Source organism: Chrysochloris asiatica, unplaced genomic scaffold (genome assembly GCF_000296735.1).
Source record: "Chrysochloris asiatica unplaced genomic scaffold, ChrAsi1.0 scaffold00384, whole genome shotgun sequence".
Classification (NCBI taxonomy): Eukaryota; Metazoa; Chordata; class Mammalia; order Afrosoricida; family Chrysochloridae; genus Chrysochloris; species Chrysochloris asiatica.
This window is the reverse complement of record NW_006408902.1, coordinates 1,511,419-1,518,243: the sequence shown is the minus strand read 5'-3', so window position 1 is coordinate 1,518,243 and position 6,825 is coordinate 1,511,419. Positions and strand designations below refer to the sequence as shown.

At 38.4% G+C, this 6,825-nt stretch overlaps 1 protein-coding gene across 1 annotated transcript in view; it reads left to right on the top strand.

The window, feature by feature from the left end:
- Positions 1 to 647: 647 nt before the first annotated feature.
- Positions 648 to 6,825, top strand: part of SUN3 (Sad1 and UNC84 domain containing 3) — a 72,823-nt gene continuing 66,645 nt past the window's right edge. The window contains exons 1-2 of the mRNA XM_006876507.1: positions 648 to 699; positions 5,090 to 5,193. The gene's annotated coding sequence lies outside the window, so the exon portion shown is untranslated. The remainder of the gene's footprint in view (positions 700 to 5,089; positions 5,194 to 6,825) is intronic.

Here is a 6,825-nt window from a genome sequence, read left to right as displayed (position 1 = left end):
GCCCCTTACACTACTCCCCACCGCCCACCCCCAGTCTTCAGCACACAGTCGCTCTCCCTCTCTGGATCTAAAGTCCCCAGCTGCTCTATCGCTTCACATCATCGTCTCTGCCTCCATCTCAGGCATCACTGATTCTCTGGGTAGGGTTACATCTTTCTATATGTATATTATGACTTAATTAAAAATAGGGGGGAGATTATGAATACTTAAAATAATTCTATCAGATACTTAATTGTCATAGGTTTTTATTTTAGCATAATACCAAATTTCTATAAAATCAGATTGAGTTTCTTTCTTTCTCTTTTTAGCTCATCTTCCATACTAGACCTCTACGACAATCTCCATAGGTTTCTTCATATAAGTTTTGAAGACACATTTATAGACACAAACAGCATAATAGTTATGTCTGTGTAGATGGGGAAGATTACGCACACAGACACACCCCAAACACTTTCTCTCAATTTCAAAGATAATGAAAGATACCAGGTTATGAATTTAACTAAGCCACAGACAGAGTCTCTAATAACCAAGAAATTGTTTGTTGAAATGGTTATAGTGATAAGTTTTAAGTCCATATTTAAAGTTAATGTGTGTGTTGTATTGAGATATATATATATATTTTTTTTATTTCTTTTTTTAGGGTAATTAGATCACGGAAGATTTTCATAAGTGTGTTTATATTGATTTTCATTCTTATAGGTAAGCCTTACTAAATTATTATCTTTAAAGCCATTTTATAGTATATTTTTGGGTAATAAGAAAGATCTCAATGGAATAACTTGAAGTATACATTTTTTTGTCTTATATCTAACATTATATAAGTAATATAAGCCTCTGTAGATATTTGGGGGAACGTAGTAGCTCCATTCTGTAAGCACTGGACTTCAACCCAAAAGGTCAGCAATTGAGTCCCACCAGTGCTCTGTGGGAGAAAGATCAAGCATTCTACTCCCATAAAGATTTAAAGCTTTGAAAACTATACAGTATAACTATGAGGCGGAGATGATTCGATGGCACTTAACAATGACAACAAAAGAGAATTTAGAAACTGCTTATTTTTTTCCTGCTAAAATGATAATTTAGGTTTACAAAAGTTGCTTCACAGTTAGGAAGACTTCATATATTTTATTACAAACACATCACACAAGTCTCTTTTTCGAGGTTGGAGTGACTTCGTTTGGGAGACTATGACAACACAAGGCTCTTGCTCTTCACACGGTTCCTGACGATATTAAAACTGAACATGAAAGTCGAAGTATTCCAGTAGCACAAACCCCTTTTATGCTTGAAAATTTCTATTTAATATAGTGACAACTTGAAACATAAACTTTTCATTATAATCCATTATAATCCAGTGATTGCTATGAAATAGTATTTTATGAAGTGACAGGGCATTGGGTAGTATTCCTTTGTGATAGCAAGTGTATTTCAGAACCACTCCCTATCCCAACTACTGACCTAAGTGAGGGCCTGAACTTTGTCCACCAGTTGCTTCTGGATGGACCAGGAGTGCCTATCTCACTAAGTGGATCATGTTGTTGTTGTTATTAAGTGCTGTTGAGTCAGGTTCGACTCATACCGACCCTGCATAGGGTTTCCAGGGATCACCTGGTTTGAATCACCAACCTTCTGGTTCAAATCAACCTTGTGGTCCAGTGCATTGTTTTGCAGTGCCACACCAGGTCTCTGACCCTAAACATTGTGGTTTATGATGAGAAATGTGCATTGTTCAACTCCTCTCTGCATCTGGACTTCATCTTTGTTACCATCTGCACTTCCCATTTGCCTACTGCTTGGTCTCAGACTCTTCTGGCTGAAATTTCCATCCTATACTATCCCAGACCTGTGCACAAGAGTTCAAGAAGCTCCACTTCAGTGCCTGCGTGAAAACACACACTGGGAACTGGGATTACTTATTTTGGAAATTTTAATCCAAAGGTCCTTGACATATTTTAAGATGGAAATCTGTATATTTTTCACTTGTCTGTCAGTTTGTTGTTCTGTGGTGGCATGTGTGTGGCTGTGATGCTAGAAGCTTTGCCACCAGTATTTTCTATAGCAGCAGGATTACCCATGGTAGACATGTTTCAGGGGAGCTTTCAAACTAACCCAGACTTGGAAGGAGAGGCAAACCACTTCTGAATGGTTAGCCACTTAAAACCTTATGAATAGCAGTGAAACACTCTCTGATACAGTGCTGGAATATGAGCCCCTCAGACTGGACGGCATTCAAAATACGACTGGGAAAGAGCTACTTCCTCAAAGTAAGGCTGACCTTAATGATGTGGATGGAGCAAAGCTTCTGGGACCTGCATTTGCTAATGGGGTACAACTCAAAATAAGAAAAACAGCTGCAAACATCCATTAATAATCAGAATGTAGAATGTACAAACTATGAACCTAGGAAAATTGGAAGTCATTCAAAATGTAACGGAACACATAAAGATTGATATCCCACACATTAGTGAGCTGAAATGAACGATTATTGGCCATTATGAATCAGTCTTACGATTTACCATGCCAGGAATGACATCATATTCATTGTCATGTAGAGCATTTCAAGTTCTGTCTTAAAGTACAATACTGTCTGTGATAGGATCATGTCCATACACCTTCAAGAAAGACCAGTTAATGCCACTATTATCCATATTTACACAACCACCACAAAATTGATGAATTCTACCAATTTCTTCAGTCTGAAATTAATCAACCGTGCAGTCAAAATGATGATTAGAATGTGAAAGTTGGAAACAAAGAGGAAGGATCGGTAGTTGGAAAACAAGGTCTTGATAATAGAAATTATACTGAGATCACATGATAGAATTTTGCAAGACCTATGACTTATTTATTGCAAATACCTTTTTAAAACAACATAAAAGGTGATTATACACATGGACCTCACCAGATGGAGGAATCACATTGACTACATCTATGGAAAGAGATCATGGAGAAGCTCAGTATTATCAGCCAAAACAAGGCCTGGGGCCGACTGTGGAAATGACCATCAATTGCTCATATGCGAGTTTAGGCTGATGGTGGAGAAAATAAAAACAAGTTAACGAGAACTAAAATATGACCTTGAGTACAGTAGGTGGTAGTGGTAGTGTGCTGTGGTGTCAGTTCCGACTCGTAGCAACCCTGTATAGGGTTTCGAAGCTGTAAATCTTTACAGGAGCAGAAAACCTCATCTTTGTCCTGCAGCAGATGACTGATAGTTTTGAACTGCTAACCTGGAGGTTAGCAGCCCGACTCGTAACCACTACGCTACCAGAGCTTCTTGAATATATCCCACCTGAATTTAGAGACTATCTCAAGGAGAGACTTGATACTTAGACCCTAATGGTCAAAGACCAAAAGAGTTGTAGGATGATATCAAGAACATCATGAAGGAAGCAGTAGGTAATTGAAAAGAAAGAAAAGATAAAAGTGTCAGAAGACATGCTAAAATTTGCTCTTGAATCTAGAAAATGCATAGTAGCTACAAGAATTAATGAAATAATGAAGTAAAAGCTAAACAGAAATTTTCAAAAGTCAGTTTGAGAAGACAACGTAACATATTGTAATGAAATGTTCAAAGAGTTAGAGTTAGAAACTCAAAAGGGAAGACCATGCTCAGCATTTCTCAAGGTGAACAAACTGAAGACAAATTCAAGCCTAGACTTGTGATACTGAAGGATTCTATGGGCAAAATATTGACTGAAGCAGGAAGCATCAAAAAAAGATGGAAGAATAACACAGAGTCATTGTACCAAAAAGAACTGGTTGATGTTCAATCATTTCTAGAGGTAGCATATCATTAATAATCTTCACTGAAGATGATATGTATTAGTGACAAACAAGGCTCTAGGAATTAATGGAATACAAACTGAAATGTTTCAACAAACTAATGCAGCACAGAAGGTACTCACTCATCTATGCCAAGAAATTTGGAAGAAAACTACCTGACCATTTACTGATTGGAAGAGATCCATATTTGTGCCCATTCCAAAGAGAGGTGACTCAGTGGAATGTGGAAATCATCAAACCATATCATTAATGTCACATGCAAGCAAAATTTTGTTGAAGATAATTTAAAAACTATTGCTATAGTAAATCAAGGGAGCTGCAAGAAATTCAAGCTAGTTTCAGAAGAGGATGTGGAACTAGGGATTTAATTGCTAATATCAGATACATCTTGCCTGAAAGCAGAGAATACCAGAAAGAAATCTTCACAACATCATGATAAATGGAGAAAAGACTTCACTTTGCTTGCACCCAAAATCAACATTCATGGAAACAGCAGTCAAGAAATCAAATGACATACTGTATTAAGCAAATTTACTGCAAAAGACCTCTTTAAAGTGTTAAAGAGCTATGATATCACTTTGAAGAGTAAGGTGTGCCTGACCCAAGTCATGATATTTTCAGTTGCCTCATATGCCTGTGATAGTTAACAATGAATAAGGGAGATCTGAGAAGAACCAATGTATTTGAATTATGGTGTTGAAGAAGAATTTTGAAAGCTCCATGGACTGCCAGATGAACACATACATCTGTTTTGGAAAAAGTATAGTCAGGTTGCCCCTTTGAAGCAGTGATGGTGAGACATCATTGCTCATATTTTAGACATGTTGTCAGGAGGGACCAGTCCCTGGAAAAAAGGGCATCATGTTTGGAAAAGTGGAGGGTCGGTGAAAAAGGAAGACCCCAGTGAGGAGGATTGACGCAGTGGCAGCAACATTGCGCTCAAGCATAAGAGTCAAGCAGTGTTTCATTCTGTTTTGCATTGGGTTGCTCTGAGACAGAACCGACTTAACAACAACAACATATTTATATGTATGTATTTTAAATGCATGCAAATTTCTCTTTGTTTTTTCCAGGTGTAAGCTTGCCAACTTGCCAATCAATGTGCCAAACTGCTTGATACTCCACTGATATGGACTTTTCTTTTTAGTGGAATTAAACAAGAGTCTAATTTTTTCTTCTTTTTTTAAAGATTGTATATAACCTTTTTGCTTAGAAAAATTCCTGTTAAATACGCATAAAATGTTTTAGAATCATGTTTCCAGCTGACAGCTAAACTTTAATTCACAGTTGTTTCCTTTAACAGGACTTCAAAGTTATGAGTGGCTTAAAGACACAGATTTTTCTCACAAATCCAGACAATTGTATGCTGTAATTGCAGAATATGGCTCAAGACTTTATAATTACCAGGTGACATATTTTGTTAAATCATCTTTTATTTTATTCACTTAAAATGAATATGCTGCAAGGCTAGATCCACTTGCGTCATGTTATCTTTGTTTTACATGCGGGAATCTACTAGAAACAATGTGGTTTATGGCTAAACCAGGGAGTACAGTGGCTCTGTAGGACAAACACCGACTGCGAACCCTAAGTTCAGCGGTTCAAGCTCACCAGCTGTTCTGCGGAAGAGAGATGAGGCTTTCTGCTCCCTCAAAGATTTACATCCTTGGAAACACTACACAGGGTTTCTATGAGTCTGAACTGATTGACGGCACTTAGCAACAACAACAATGGCTAAACCATTAAGCCAAATGTTTGTGGTCCATAGGGTTTTCAATGGCTAAATTTTAAGAAGTAGATAGCCAGACTTCTCTTCCTATGAACTTCTTTGGACCTGAATCATTAACCCTTGGTTAGCATCTGAGCAAGTTATCCACTTGTTCCTTTCTAGTTATTTACAAGCTCCCCATGTGCAATGCCAGCACAAAGAAAGGTGGCAAAAATCACTTTACTCTTAACTTTTGCTTACACACTTAGTGCTGTGATGCTCCCTTTACCCTGAAGCTGGTTAGGTTTAGATGGGTTTAGACTGAGACATGGTAGTAGAAGTTGTCTTTCTGGTCCACCTTCACCCTCATCTTTGTCTCTCTGGGCACTAGTGTGTGTTTGTCTGTTCTATGCTTTGATCTCTTAGTCCAGAGACTAGAAAAGAGGAGGAGAGAGTGACTGAGGCTGTGTCCAGGTCATTGTCAACTCTCTGGAAGAAGGGACTGAAGAGTGGACCCACTTCTCCAGTGTACTGATTTTCAGCACAGTGATGCCACTCCAGTCACTAATCTTGAATATGATATGCACCTCTTTCCCCTTTCTCTCAATGCTCTAAGATCCTCTCTTCCAAACGCATCAAGCACATTCTAACATTCTTGCCCCACATAGTTCTTGAATGGAAAATTATTACAGTGGTCCACTCTCTTCCGACATTCCAGTCAAATGAGATACTCTACTCTTGGATGTTCATGCATTGACACTTAGAATTAATTATTCCCTATCTCTTATGGGTGGCTCTCAAAGCTATAGCTTTCTCTGCATGTATGCATGTACTGAAAAGCTCTGCATGTATGCATGTACTGAAAATACCAGGTCCAGGTCAGAAGGATAGCTGAGCAGTGAGAGCGCAAAGGTCAGCCTGACAGAACTCTCACACTACAGGATGCTCAATTCAAGACAAGGATCTAGGCCCATGAGAGCTGGTGTCAGATGGGCTAGGTCATCATCACTTAAAGTGATGAGAACCCAGGGTAAATAATAGCTAACTCCAGTCATTGCCATCTTGTATGTCCTCACAAAAATTTCTAGCAGATCCTGTCAGGGTATATACACTGGGTGCCCCTTCTTCCTACAATATTTTATTCCTAATCTTTGCAGCCACCACTTGTCTGTCAGTTTGTCATACTGTGGTGGCTTGTAAATTGCTGGAAGCTATGTCACCAGTATTTAAATACCAGCTGGGTCACCAATGGTGGATAGATTTCAGATGAACTTCCAGATGAAGACAGACTAGGAAGACGGAGTGACGAACTACTTCTGAATATTTAGTCA